This window comes from Chiloscyllium punctatum, chromosome 35, assembly GCF_047496795.1.
Source record: "Chiloscyllium punctatum isolate Juve2018m chromosome 35, sChiPun1.3, whole genome shotgun sequence".
NCBI classification, from domain to species: Eukaryota; Metazoa; Chordata; class Chondrichthyes; order Orectolobiformes; family Hemiscylliidae; genus Chiloscyllium; species Chiloscyllium punctatum.
Window position 1 is genome coordinate 20,270,489 of NC_092773.1, and position 14,872 is coordinate 20,285,360.

The 14,872-nt window shown below is 52.1% G+C and overlaps 1 protein-coding gene across 1 annotated transcript in view; it reads right to left on the minus strand.

Annotated features, from left to right (window-relative positions):
- The window catches only part of LOC140459737 (protein phosphatase 1 regulatory subunit 3C-like), a 41,181-nt gene extending 26,317 nt beyond the window's left edge, over positions 1-14,864 (minus strand). Inside the window, exon 1 of the mRNA XM_072554201.1 lies at positions 14,748-14,864. The gene's annotated coding sequence lies outside the window, so the exon portion shown is untranslated. The remainder of the gene's footprint in view (positions 1-14,747) is intronic.
- Positions 14,865-14,872: the final 8 nt, after the last annotated feature.

Here is a 14,872-nt window from a genome sequence, read left to right on the forward strand (position 1 = left end):
AACAGGCTGGGGCTGTTTTCACTGAGAGTGTCAGAGGCTGAGGGGTGACCTTATAGAGGTTTACAAAATTATGTGGGGCATGGATAGGGTAAATAGGCAAAGTCTTTTCCCTGGGATGGGGGAGTCCAGAACTAGAGGGGCATAGGTTTAGGGTGAGAGGGGAAAGATATAAAAGAGAACTAAAAGAGCAACTTTTTCACACAGAGGGTGGTACGTGTATGGAATGAGCTGCCAGAGGATGTGGTGGAGGCTGGTACAATTGCAACATGTAAAAGGCATTTGGATGGATGTATGAATAGGGTTTGGAGGGATATGGGCTGGGTGCTGGCAGGGTGGGACGAGATTGGGTTGGGATATCTGGTCGGCATGGACGGGTTGGACCGAAGGGTCTGTTTCCGTGCTGTACATCTCTATGATTCTAAATGCTGTAATTGTACCAGCCTCCACCACTTCCTCTGGCAGCTCATTCCATACACGTACCACCCTCTGCGTCAAACAGTTACCCCTTGGGACCCTTTTAAATCTTTGCCCTCTCACCTTAGACCTATGCTCTCTAGTTTTGGACTCCCCCAACCCAGGGAAAAGACCTTGATTATTCATCCCATCCATCCTCCTGATGATTTTATAAATTTCGATAATATCCGTTGCAGGATGAGAAAGGGGAATTAATATTGGGTCATGCTGAAACAGATAACTATTTTGCGTCAGTCTTCACAGTGCAAGGCATGTTCAAGATGCCAAAGATTGATGTCAATGATATGATGGGAGGCAGGGACCTCAATTCAATAGTTATCACTAAAGGTTGAACAAACTTGAGGGCCGAAAGGTAGGTCAGTCCCCTGGTCTGATGGAATGCATCCCAGGGGGATGAAAGACATGGTGGATGTTATTGTAGCTGCATTAGTGGTAACTTTCCAAAATTCACTGGACTCTGGGCAGGTCCTGGCAGACATCGAATATCACGCTGTTGTTTCAAGAAAGGGTGCAGGTGACCTTAGGTCAGTTAGCTGAACATCTATAGTCAGGGAAATGCGGGAAGTTATCATTACAGAAGAAATAGTGAGACATCTGAATGGAAAGGATTCCGTCAAGCAGAGGCAGCGTGGATTCAGGAAGGGAAGGTCATGTTTGACAAACTTACTGGAGTTCTTTGAGGATGGAGGGTTGATGGAGGGGAACAGGTGGATGTTGTGTACTTGGATTTCCAGCAGGCTTTCGATAAGGTGCCACAAAAAGGCTGGGGCTGTTTTCGCCGCAGCGTCGGAGGCTGAGGGGTGACCTTATCGAGGTTTACAAAATTATGAGGGGCATGGAGAGGATAAATAGGCAAAGTGTTTTCCCTGTGGTCGGGGAGTCCAGAACTAGAGGGCATAGGTTTAGGGTGAGAGGGGAAAGATATAAAAGAGACCTAAGGGGCAGAGGGTGGTACGTGTATGGAATGAGCTGCCAGAGGATGTGGTGGGGGCTGGTACAATTGCAACATTTAAGAGGCATTTGGATGGGTATATGAATGGGAAGGGTTTGGAGGGATATGGGCCAGGTGCTGGCAGGTGGGACTAGATTGGGGTTGGGATATCTGGGTCAGCATGGACGGGTTGGACCGAAGGGTCTGTTTCCATGCTGTACATCTCTATGATAAGATAACAATGCTTGGAGTTGCAGGGAATGTACTAGCATGGATGGAGGACTGGTTAACCAATAGAAAGTGGAGAATTGGGATAAAGGGTTGAAGATCAGTGGTGAGCAGGGAGCTACAGGGGTCAACGTTGGGCCCACAATTATTCATGGCATGTATCTAAATGATTTGGAAAAGGAGACTGTGTGTAACATATCCCAGTTTGCTGATGACACTAAATTGAGTGGAAAAGCAGAGGATGTGGAAGATCTGCAGAGAGATTTCAATCGGTTAAGTGAGTAGGGGAGGGTCTGCCAGATGGAGTACAATGTTGGTAATGTGAGGTTATCCACTTTGGAAGGGAAAAATAGTATTATTTAAAATGGTGAAAGATTGCATCGTGCTGTTGCGCAGAGGGATTGAGGAATGCTGGTACACGAATCGCTGGAAAGTTGATTTGCAGACGCAACAGGTAATCAGGAAGGCAAACGGAATATTGGCTTTCATTGCTGGAGGGATTGAATTTAAGAGCAGGGAGGTTCTGCTGCAATTGGACAAGGTGTTGGTGAGGCCACACCTGGAGTGTTGTGCGCAGTTCTGGTCACCTTACTTGAGGAAGGAGAGGGTGCAGAGGAGGTTCACCAGGTTAATTTCGGAGATGGGGGGGGGGGGGGGGCGGGGGGTGGTTACCCGATGAGGAGAGGTTGAGCCGCCTGGGACTGTACTCACTAGAATTTAGAAAAATGAGAGGGGATCTTATGAGAGGGAGGCACGGTGGCTCAGTGGTTAGCACTGCTGCCTCACAGTGCCAGAGACCTGGGTTCAATTCCCGCCTCAGGCGACTGACTGTGTGGAGTTTGCACATTCTCCCCGTGTCTGCGTGGGTTTCCTCTGGGTGCTCCGGTTTCCTCCCACAGTCCAAAGATGTGCAAGTTAGGGTGAATTGGCCATCCTAAATTGCCCGTAGTATAGGTAAGGGGTCGATGTAGGGGTATGGGTGGGTTGCGCTTCGGCGGGTCGGTGTGGACTTGTTGGGCCGAAGGGCCTGTTTCCACACTGTAAGTAATCTAATCTTATGGAAACGTATAAAATTATGAAAGGAATAGATAAGATCGAGAAGGGCAAGTTATATCCACTGGTGGGTGAGAATAGGAAGAGGGGGACATGGGCTCAAGATTAGGGAGAGGAGATTTGGGACAGAGGTGAGGAGGAACCCGCTTTTCCCAGAGTCGTAAATCTATGGAATTCTCTGCCCAAGGAAGCAGGAGACGCAGTTTCATCAAATATATTCAGGATACAGTTGGATTGGTTTTGCGTGGTCGGGGAATTAAGGGTGATGGGGATAATGCAGGTCGGAGGGGCTGAGACAACGGAAAGGTCAGCCCTGATCTTAATGGAAGTGCAGCCTCCTACTGCTCTATTACTATGATACAATGAAACGTCCCTCAGCTTCTGACACTCCAGGGAAAACAGGCCCAGCCCGTTCAGCTCAAACCCTCCAACCCTGGCAACATCCCTGTAAATCTTTTCTGAACCCTGTCAGGTTTCACAACATCTTTCCGATAGGAAGGAGACCAGAATTGCACGCAATATTCCAACAGTGGCCTCGCCAATGTCCTGTACAGCCGCAACATGACCTCCCAACTCCTGTACTCAATGCTCTGACCAATAAAGGAAAGCATACCAAACGCCTTCTTCACTATCCTATCGACCTGCGACTCCACTTTCAAGGAGCTGTGAACCTGCACTCCAAGATCTCTTTGTTCAGCAACACTCTCGAGGACCTTATCATTAAATGTATAAGTCCTGCTCTTATCTGCCTTTTCAAAATGTACCACCTCACATTTTATCGAAATTAAACTCTACCCAAAAGGGCTGTGAATGCTCAGTTTTTGAGCATGTTTAAGGTTGACGTTAATTGATTTCTGATCACATTTGGTGGACAAGGTTCTGGCGATCGGGTGGGCCATCAGCTGAACAGCAGAAGAGCTCAATGGGCTGAATGGCCCTCCTCCTGTTCCTTCCTGGGAGGGTTGTGGGGCTGGAGGGGATGACAGAGAAAGGGAGGGGAGTTTTCGCGCAAGGGAGGGGAAGATTTGAAAAGAAGAATTTTGAACCCTCATTGATTCTCAGCCACCATCTTTTCAATGATTTTCCTGCGCTTTTGTCCTGTCTTGTTTGTCAAGATTCTGAGGCAGACAGGGGAGTGGACGTGCAGTATCTCCTTGGATCTTGTGAAAACCGTGAGTTTACGTCTTGCTCAAATGTCCTTTGCTTTCCCCCATTCTTTTGACTACCTCCATCCTTGTGACTTCTGCATCACATCGGGCATCTTCTCTTGATATTTTTGCGAAACGCACAGGTCTGTCAACATTCTGGACGGCGACCCCTTCCACTTCAATTGTCATTCTCATTTTCTGCCCCACCCCCAAAGTGTTCCTTCCAAATATCAAATTAACTCCCCCTACCTCCTCCCCCTCCCCCCCCCCCCCCCCAACTCCCCAAAGACTGTCCCCCACCATTGACAAGGCACAAGCATGTGATGGAATACACCCCACTTACCCTGGATGGGGGGGGCAGCTCTGACAACCCTTGAGAAGCTCGACCCCACCCAGGGTCAAAGCAGTCCCCAGCTCGATTGTCCCCACCCCCACAATCCCCCACTCCCTCCACCATGATAGCAGCAGTGGGTAACCCTCTACACGATACACTGCAGCAACTCCCCGAGGCTCCTCAGACAGCACCTTCCAAACCTTGAACGCTCCTGATGAAGGGCTGACGCCCGAAACGTCGATTCTCCTGCTCCTCGGATGCTGCCTACCCTGCTGGGCTTTTCCAGCACCACGCTAATCTCGACTCGGATCTCCAGTACTCACTTTCTCAAACCTTGAACAATGTACCATAACAGGCCACTCGTGCAAGATCACAGCTCGTCTGAACGCTAGTGCCTTGCCTTTCCCCACCACTGACCCTCACTAATAAGTAAGCAGTATGGTGGCTCAGAGCACCAGGGACATGGGTTTGAATCCACGCCTGGGTGACGATCTGCATGGCACATTCCCCCTATGTCTGTGTGGGTTTCCTCCGGGTGCTCCGGTTCCCCCCCCCACCCTGCCTCACCACAGTCCAAAGGTGTGTGCAGTTTGAAATGAACTGGCCGTGGGGAAGTTGCACTACAGTGTCTGCGGATGTGCAGGCTTGGGTGGATGAGCCACGGGAAACGCAGGGTGAGAGGGGTGTAGGGTGGGATGCTCTCCAGAGAGTTGGCACCAACCCGACGGGCCGAATGGGCTGCTTCCACGATGCAGGGATTCTGTGACAGAGTTGGAGAGGGGGGGGGGGAAGCGAGGTCGACCTCCAAACCGCCGGGGACGTGAGTGAATCAGAGCAAGGGCGGACAGGCACTCCCAAATACGTTGTCAGCCAGAGCGCAGCAGACGCTGTGTGAGGGGAGGGAAGTGGATGAGGCAACTGGAAAGCGGAGTGCTGACCTTTTGAACCGGGCAGCTGAGTCAACGGTGCTGTGCAGAGAGGACTCTTGCCACAAGACGGTCAGCAGAAGTAAATAAATAAATGTGGGGGGAAGTTTTCCACGGATTGAGCAAGCCGTAAGCGTCACCGGCAGCTTCGCAGAAGTCTTTCTTCAGTCAGCCCTGCTCCCTTCGCCGGAGATCCGGAAGGAGGTGTGGGGAGATCGAGAACAGCCTTTATCTTGATGGGACGTGACAACGCTCAGGGGGAGATGGTGTAACTCACACTGACATAACCGAGTACAGTGCATGACTCAGGCATGAGTGAAGGAGAAGACAACACTATGGAATGAGCGTGTTGAAGGGGCGGGGAGGAGCGAGAGATTCTTCGACATTGATTAGATTAGATTAGATTACTTACAGTGTGGAAACAGGCCCTTTGGCCCAACAAGTCCACACCGCCCCGCCGAAGCGTAACCCACCCATACCCCTACATCTACATTTATCCCTTACCTAACACTATGGGCAATCTAGCATGGCCAATTCACCTGGCCTGCACATCTTTGGACTGTGGGAGGAAACTGGAGTACCCGGAGGAAACCCACGCAGACACGGGGAGAACGTGCAAACTCCACACAGTCAGTCGCCTGAGGCAGGAATTGAACCCGGGTCTTAGGCGCTGTGAGGCAGCAGTGCTAACCACTGGGCCACCGTGCCGCCCACCAAATTGCTTGAGAGAGCTGCATTTGGCTAGCTGTCGTTGAAAATCAAGGAGTGCTCCAATCTAACTCCTGAAGTCCAACTGTAAACCCGTTGCAGGGAAAATCACCGTCCTTGGGGGGGGTCAGAGGTGGGGTTCAGCCACTGAGTTTACTGCACAAAGGGAATCCTGGAGGTCCAGGGAGAGAAAGACACCAATCGGGCAGAGGTCAGTCTTCTCCCGGCCCGGAGCACATGTCAAGACATCTTGACACAATTTTGTGATAGAATAGGTCAGCCAAGAGCTTATCGTCTCGGTAACATGGTTTGTTTATTGAAAACGTTGCAGAATCGTTGATAGTTTCGATGCAGTCATTGTCAGTTCCAGCGCAGCCTGTGTTAATTTCAGCACGGTCCTTGTCAGTTTCAATGTCTGCGCGGAAATCCTTCGCGTTAGTCATAGCTGCTCATCGCTCTTCCTGAAAGGGACAATTCCTGCAGCCCTGGCTATTATCACTTCGTATTGAGTCCGCGTCAAGCTGTTAACATTTCTATCAAAGGTGTTGGCTGGACCCAGACACTTCGGTGGGCAGCGTACGTTACTCATGTGTATTCTCTCCCCCACCGCCTTAAACTCATCAATGAGGTTGTGAGTGCATTGTGCTGGCATTCTGGTGGCCCCAGGCATGATCTGCGTTTGCTCTGCTTTCTCTCTCCAACCGGCGGCTATCTTGTGTGTCAAGTGGCCAACTGTTGGCTCAGCGGCCATCTTATGTGCCGAGTGTCACCCTGCCACGTGCCATCTCCCACTTCAAAACCTACATTGTACTTCCTACAAGGTCAAGAGATCCTTCCTCAGGGTGGTGCCCAGATCTGCTCCCAGTGCTTCCAGGAGCATTCGAATCAGGATTGTGAGCATCCATAGAGTCCCTGCTTGTACTCTAGTCCTCTCGACTGGCTTACTTGATGGTTTTTGTACCTGTTTATGGCACTTCAAGATTCTGTGCAGCTGAACGTTCAGTCTCTTTGGAGATTTTCAATATCAGCTAGGACATTTTATTTCCACTGGAGCATAGGAGGGTGAGGAGTAGCCATATGCAGGTTTATAAAAGTATGAGGGGCATTGATAAGTTGGAGGGCAGGTGTCTTTTCCCTTTGACTTCATGACTCGGGGGGGGATACGTTTAAGAGAAGAAAATTTTTTTAAAAACACATGATTGCAATTTTTTTTGTGTGTTACCCCCACTCTCCCTGCCCCCCACCCCCCCGGGCCACCGTGCCACCCCACTGCTCACAGACTTTGACCCAACCGTTCTGAAGAAGGGTCACCGCACCCAAAACATGAGCTCTGATGCTGCTAGACCTGCTGAGATTTTGTAGTCATTTCTGATTTGCCAGAGACAGTTTCGTGACAGCGATGGGGAGAGAGCTCCTTGTTGCTATTCTGTTCAGTGTCAGATATTCTGTCCTCAATTTGCCTGTCAGCCGGTATTAAATTTAATCCAACATTTGTTCGGCCTGTTTGCAACAGGATTTCGATCTAATCAGTGACAGTGACCTATTTGCGTGCTCTCCAATTTAGCAAGCTTCTAAACCGTTCCCGCAGCGACAATTCCACAGAGTCTTCCCGAGGTTTGCTGCTGGCTCAGATTAGTTAGAAAACAGCACGAGTTCTTCACTGGTTTATAGCCACCTGTTGGTTGGTCAAGTCAGAACGGACACAGAGAAGGCTGAAAAGAGGCCAGGCCTGTCTTTCTGCGGTCCTGGGTGTGGGGGGGAAACAGAGTTCACGTTTCAAGATTTTGACTGCCCCTCGGAGCTGGGCTAAAGTAGAGACGCGACAGGTTTGAGGAGGGGGTAGGAGGGAACAACAGACAGCAGATCCCGAGTGACAGAGACCAGAGGTTGGGGCAAGGCAACAGCAAAGTGTGTGCAGAGGCCGGTTTCAAACCACAGGCCGAGGAGAGCTCAGAATGGGACAAAACAGGGGAATGGTCCCTTCAAAGGGGCTCGCGGCCAATCTTTCTCTCACTTAGCTGCGTTTGACACAAGCAGGCAAAGCCTGTTCACACAAGGGTCAGGAGGTGACAGCCGATTGAAACCAGCTCTCGCCAAACGTGGACTTCAATGCAGGACTGCGAAAGCAGTCAAACAAGGAGCCCTCTGTCTCTCTCTCTCTCTGAGGACAAAGCCAATGGTGGAATTCTCAATGTTACCCTCCCCTCCTGCTGACTCTCCACAAGCCCAGGTTGGCGGGGTGAGGGTCAGACAATCTCTTGTTCAAACACCAACGCTGCTGAAAGGTGGGGGGAAATGACCGGTCGAGGTGTGGAGTCATTGACTGGTCTCTGAAGCAGCAGCAGCAACGGTATTGATTTGAACTCTGCAGCAAGGTTCGACTGGAGGCCAGGCGCTGCGATTGGCTGCAAGATGGTCAGCACAGCTCAGGCGTTTGGCATTTACAGCCCGGGTGGCTCTGAACTCTGACTGAGAGAGGAGGCTTCATGGTCAGCTGCCGCGTGCCCTGAGCAGCCGACTGCCGTGAGGAAAAAGGCTGATTTGGACTTACCATCACCACCACTCCCTACCCCTACCCGGTGAGAACCAAGGGGTACCCACCGGCCCACAGCTCCAGGGAACTGGGAGCAGCGTCCCAGTGACAGCCCTGATGTCAGATGGAGAACGGGGCGATGCGGACCCTGGGTCTGACACGATGACACCAGAGCGGGGAAATGACTCCAGCGTGGAGCCGGACAACTACCTCAGCCCTGGGAAGGTCCAGCAGTTTGCTGTCACCACGGGGATGCACGCAGCTACCCCACTGGAGCAAGACCAGAAGAAAATGGACACTGGTAACCCCGCAAACTGTTAAAATGGGGTTTAAAATTGCCAGCATAAATGTGCGTAGCATTAAAGCGGCTACGCGATGTGTTTCAACGCTGGCCTTCCTGGCCAACGTCAAAGCCGATGTCCTGTTTCTGCAGGAGTGCGGGATACCGCACCTCAGCAGTTACAGGAGATGGTCGAGCTTGTGGGCCCACGGGCCGTCAGTGTGGTCGGGGGGCAACGATAGCCGCGCCTCCGGCCTGGGTATCCTGTTGCGGGGAGGCAACTTCACCATCTCCGAGGTTAAGGAGGTGGTGGGCGGGCGCCTCCTCGTCGTGGACGTCAAATACAGAAACGCTCCCGTGAGACTAATCAACGTGTACGCCCCAGTGGGTAAGAGTGAACGGTTGGCCGTCCTGCAACAGCTTCCACTGCTGCTGGCTACGTCCAGGCCGGTCATTCTGGCCGGAGACTTCAACTGCATCATTGATGCTGATGGACGATCCGGCGGGGGGGACAGTAAACCGGACGCTACGTCCAGGGCCCTGATGGAAACGGTCAAAGACGCCAAGCTGCACGACGTCTTCAGCGCCCCTGCAGACGGAGCGCAGCGTAGATACACCTGGTCACGGGCAGACGGGTCTATCCGCTCAAGGATAGATTACCTGTTTGTGTCCCGAACGCTCTCGGTCAGATCCACCGACGTCAAGCCGGTGTTCTTCTCTGACCACTGCCTCCTGCTGGCCGACTGTCACCTACAAGACGAACAGCGGGCGGGCAAGGGAACGTGGAAACTGAACACTAAGCTGTTGACCCCGGGAAACATCGAAGAGCTCAAGAGGGATTACGCAGATTGGAGAACCGTGAAGCCCCTCTTTGAGTCTCCAGCGGACTGGTGGGAAACGGTAAAAGGGAACATCAAGAGGTTCTTTATCCTCAAAGGTGTCCAGGAGGCGAGAGAGAGGCGGGGAAAACTGTCCCAGCTCCAGGAAAGTATGCAGAACCTGCTCCTGCTGCAGACGATGGGGGTGGATGTCACGGAGGACCTCAAGGAGGTGAAGGGCCAGCAAGCCTCGCTCTTTGCCTCGGAGGCCTCCAGGATAATCTTCCGGTCCAGGGTCCGCTCGGTGGAGCAGGACGAGACGTGCTCACGTTTCTTCTTCCAGAAGGTGCACAAAGAGAGCTCCGTGCTCAGCAGCCTGAAGAAAGAAGATGGCTCGGTAACGTCATCTCAGGCTGACGTCATGAGGATCAGCAAATCCTTCTACGCCAGCCTGTATGACTCGAAGCCGACCGACAGCGCGGCCTCCCAGTCGTTCCTGTCCTCTATCACGGAGGTCCTAGATGACGGAACACGAGAGAGGCTGGACCAGCCGCTATCTCTGGATGAACTGACCAAGGCCCTCGAGTCCTTCGAAAAGAATAAAACTCCCGGAAGCGACGGCTTACCGGTCGAGGTTTATTCCGCTCTTTGGGACTTGATCGGCCAGGACCTGCTGGAGGTGTATGTCAGTATGCTCCGGGCAGGTACCATGAGTGAATCCATGAGGAAAGGCATCATCACCCTCGTCTACAAGCGGAAGGGGGAGAGGGAGGAAATTAGAAATTGGAGACCGATCTCACTGTTAAATGCAGACTACAAAATCCTGTCAAAGGTCATCGCCAACCGGGTCAGGTCTGCTCTGGGATCGGTGATCCACCCGGACCAAACCTGTGCTGTACCGGGCAGGAAGATCTCTGAGAGTCTCGCACTCCTCAGGGATACGATCGCCTACGTGCAGGACAGGGGGGTGGACACCTGCCTCATCAGCCTGGACCAGGAGAAAGCCTTTGACAGGATATCGCATACATATATGAGGGATGTCCTCTCCAAAATGGGCTTTGGGGAGGGAATCGGAAATTGGATCAGACTGCTCTACACCAACATTGTCAGTGCAGTCTCAATCAATGGGTGGGAATCAGATAGCTTCCCTGTAAGATCTGGAGTCAGGCAGGGATGCCCCCTCTCACCCGCCTTGTTTGTGTGTTGCATAGAGCCATTTGCCGAATCCATCAGGAAGGATGCGAGCCTGAGGGGGGTGACTATTCCTGGCAGCGGGGGCCTGCAGGTTAAGGCCTCCCTGTACATGGATGACGTCGCTGTTTTCTGCTCGGATCCGCTGTCCGTGCACAGACTCGTGTGCATCTGCGACCAGTTCGAACGGGCCTCGGGGGCCAAGGTAAACCGAGGCAAGAGCGAGGCCATGCTCTTCGGGAACTGGGCCGACCAATCCTCTATCCCCTTCACCGTCAGGACTGACCACCTGAAGGTGCTGGGTATTTGGTTCGGGGGGGCTGGGGCGTGCGCCAAGACCTGGGAGGAGCGGATCAGGAAGATGAGACAGAAACTAGGCAGATGGGGGCAACGGTCGCTCTCCATCGCGGGAAAAAACCTGGTCATCAGGTGTGAGGTCCTCTCAGTATTGCTATATGTGGCACAGGTCTGGCCTATCCCCAGGACCTGTGCCGCCGCAGTCACCCGGGCCATCTTCCAATTCATTTGGAGATCAAAGATGGACCGGGTCCGAAGAGACTCAATGTACAAAGACCGGTGCAATGGGGGAAAAAACACGCCCAATGCCACCCTCACCCTGATGGCCACCTTTGTGTGTGGCTGCATCAAGCTGTGCGTGGATCCCCGGTACGCAAACACCAAGTGTCACTACGTACTGAGGTTCTACCTGTCCCCGGTGTTGCGAAGGATGGGCCTGGCCTCGCTGCCGCGGAACGCTCCGAGTAGTTGGACCGTTCCGTATCACCTGTCCTTCGTGGAGAAATTTATGAGGAAAAACACCTTTGACCACAAGTCCATCAGGAAGTGGTCAGCACGTAGTGTCCTTGAGACCCTTCGGGAAAAGGAGAGGGCGGATCCTGTCGAGCGGTTCCCTGAGCAGACTGTCAAAGCCATTTGGCAGAATGCCTCATCGCCAGAACTTTCCAACAAGCACCAAGACGTGGCTTGGCTGGTGGTGAGAAGGGCTCTGCCTGTGAGATCCTTTATGCACGCCCGGACTCTCTGCCGCACCGCACGCTGCCCTCGAAGTGGCTGCGGGGGGGACGAGACTGTCACACACCTCCTTCTGGAATGTGCCTATGCAGAGGAAGTCTGGAGAGGAATGCAGTGGTGCTTGTCGAGGTTCGTCCCGAGCAGCGCCGTGACGCGGGACTCCGTGCTCTACGGCCTGTTCCCCGGGACTCACACCGAGACGAACATTAACTGCGCCTGGAGGATCATCAACTCGGTGAAGGACGCTCTCTGGGCGGTCCGAAACCTGTTGATCTTCCAGCTGAAGGAGTTGACCCCGACCGAGTGTTGCAGACTGGCACATTCCAAGGTCCAAGACTACGTGTTGAGGGACGCGCTGAAGCTTGGGGCAGCTGCCGCCAAGGCGCGGTGGGGAAAGACCACCGTGTAAGATCGGCCTGCCGAAAGAGGAACAGGGGGCCCACACAGACGTTTTTTTGGGCTCTGATGATGCCTCAGCCAAATATATGTATATGTACAAGATTGAAAAATGCACAGGATTGTAAATGACAAGAATAAAGTCGAATCTGTGTTTGTAAATATGGACATATGTATGGCATGATCCAATGTACAGACCATAAAATCTTTTTTATGAATAAAGTATATTTTTGAAATAAAAAAAAAAACCACTCCTTCAAATCCCCCAAGAGGGCAAACAATTTATTACTCCCAGTCTGAAATATCCCGCACAATGGTGCATGAGGTATAGGTTCACCCACCCACCCTCTCCTCATGAAGAGACCTCTCCCCCCCCCACCCACCCCGCCTCATCCCCCATCTCATTCTAAACTGTGCCTTCCCCCACACCCCCATCCCTTCAACCCCAGCCAGGGGTAAACAATCCCTCTAAGTGCACCGCTTCACAAATCTCCCACGTTTCACCTCTCACTCTGGCAAACATCAAACCCAACTCACTCGGCCTCTCCACGCTGACTAAACCAGCACCCCGCATCCCCAGACACCAGGCATGAGAATCTTTGCTGCTTCCACTTAACGGTCCTGAGAGGGACAAATCTGAAACCTCATGTGGAACATTGCTCAAGAAGGAGACAGGCCTCGAACTGCAGTCTCACCAAAGCCCCGCACAATTGTCGCAAGACATTTTCACCCACGGGCTCTCGGCATTTTGCAGTAAAGGTCAGCCCTGATCTGATTTATTCCTGCCACATGCTCCGAACTGCAGTGAAAAGTTTTGTTTTGCGTGCAGCTCACACTGGACAAAAAAGTGCTGGCTCACATCCAAGTCTCTCTAAACACGGACTTTTATCCGTTTCAGAAACGTTCTGCATTTCCCATTTGTCCTGCCCCAAAGTCCGTCGCCTCACACTTCCCCTTCGGAGACTTGGCACTTGGCTGTCTCCTCGCCGAATCCAGGAGAAAGCGAGGGCTGCAGATCAGAGTCGAGAGAGAGTGGTGCTGGAAAAGCACAGCCGGTCAGGCAGCATCCGAGGAGCAGGAGAGTCGACGCTGATGAAGAGCTTTTGGCCGAAACATTGATTCTCCTGCTTCTCGGATTGCTGCCTGAGCGGCTGTGCTTTTCCAGCGCCATACTCTCGATTCCTCACGGAATCTGTCGCTGTCACTTTGCGGTGTCCTCCTGATAACTTAGATAATCGATCAAGCTTTGGACCATTTGCAATCCATTACTCTGTTTCAGCATCAATAGCGAAGGGCCTCCAGCACTGCTGTCCACTCGTTACAGCCTGCCAACGTGAAAGGACCCCATTTATGCCCCCTCTTGGTTTCTTGTCGATAAACCAAACCATGTCAATATCTCACTCCCCAACTGTCAGCTTGCATATTACTCTGTTGCAGTGTTACAGAAACAGACCCTTTGGTGCAGCCAATCCATGTTAAACATGATCCCAAATTATCCAGCCCCACCTGCCTGCTCCTGGCCCACATTCCACCAAACATTCCCTTTTCGCATACTTATCCAAATGTCTAATCCATGTTCGAACTGTACCCACACCCAGCAGCTCCTCAGACATTTGTTTCACACATGAACCACTCTCTGAGCAAAGTCAGCCGCGCCCCCCCGTCTTGTTAAAATCGCTCTCCTCTTCCCTTCAAAATATGCCCCTTCGTTTTGAAAGCCCCCACCCGAGGGAAAAGACACCCCTACTCATCTTATTAATGCCCCCCCCTCATGATTTCCTCAACTCTACCAAGTCACTCCCTGTGCTCCAGCGAAACAGACCCCATCCTCACCAGCCTCTCCCTATAACTCAAACCCTTACGTGTGGCACCTTATCAAACATCCTTTTGGAAATCCCAAAGATATGCTGGTTGTCCCTTTTACCTGCCTTGCTTCGGGATAACACCCACAAGCTGTGACACAATCTCCCTTTGATCACGTTATGATTTCGCAAATGAAGTGTTGAAACTTCCTCCACCACAAATCGATTCTTTCACGTCATACCGGGAATGAAGTTGGCCGTTATTTTAACCAGCCTGGCCAAAACAGAGCGAACGTGGTTGATTCTGAAACCTTGGGGGGGGGGGGGGGGCGGGGGGCGGGGGGTGACTCTCTGTGTGGAGTTTGCACATTCTTCCCCATGTCTGCGTGGGTTTCCTCCCACCGTCCAAAGACAATAGACAATAGATGCAGGAGTAGGCCATTCAGCCCTTCGAGCCTGCACCGCCATTCAATATGATCATGGCTGATCATTCCCAATCAGTATCCTGTTCCTGCCTTATCTCCATAACCCTTGACTCCACTATCTTTAAGAGCTCTATCCAATTCTTTCTTAAATGAATCCAGAGACTGGGCCTCCACTGCCCTCTGGGGCAGAGCATTCCACACAGCCACCACTCTCGTGCACGTCGGGTGGATTGGCCATGCTTAAATTGCCCATAGTGTTAGATGCATTAGTCAGGGGGAAATGGGTCTGGGTCAGTTCCTCTCTGGAGTGCGGACTTGTTGGGCCGAAAGGCCTGTTTCCACACTGTCGGGGAATCTAATCTAAATCTAAATCCCTCAGTTCAAGATGTCAGGATGTGAAGTGAGATGCCAGGAAAACTGGCCCGCAGCACCCCTTCCTCCTTTCTTACACTGCGCTGTCACACTTACCAATTCCCAAACTTATTATTCCGGAATCTGGGGAATGCTGGAAAAATGCTGGAATCTCTGCAATTAGCTCTTTTACCCAGGTAAGATTCAGGCCATCCGATTTGTGGAATTGCAGTCTCTCAGCT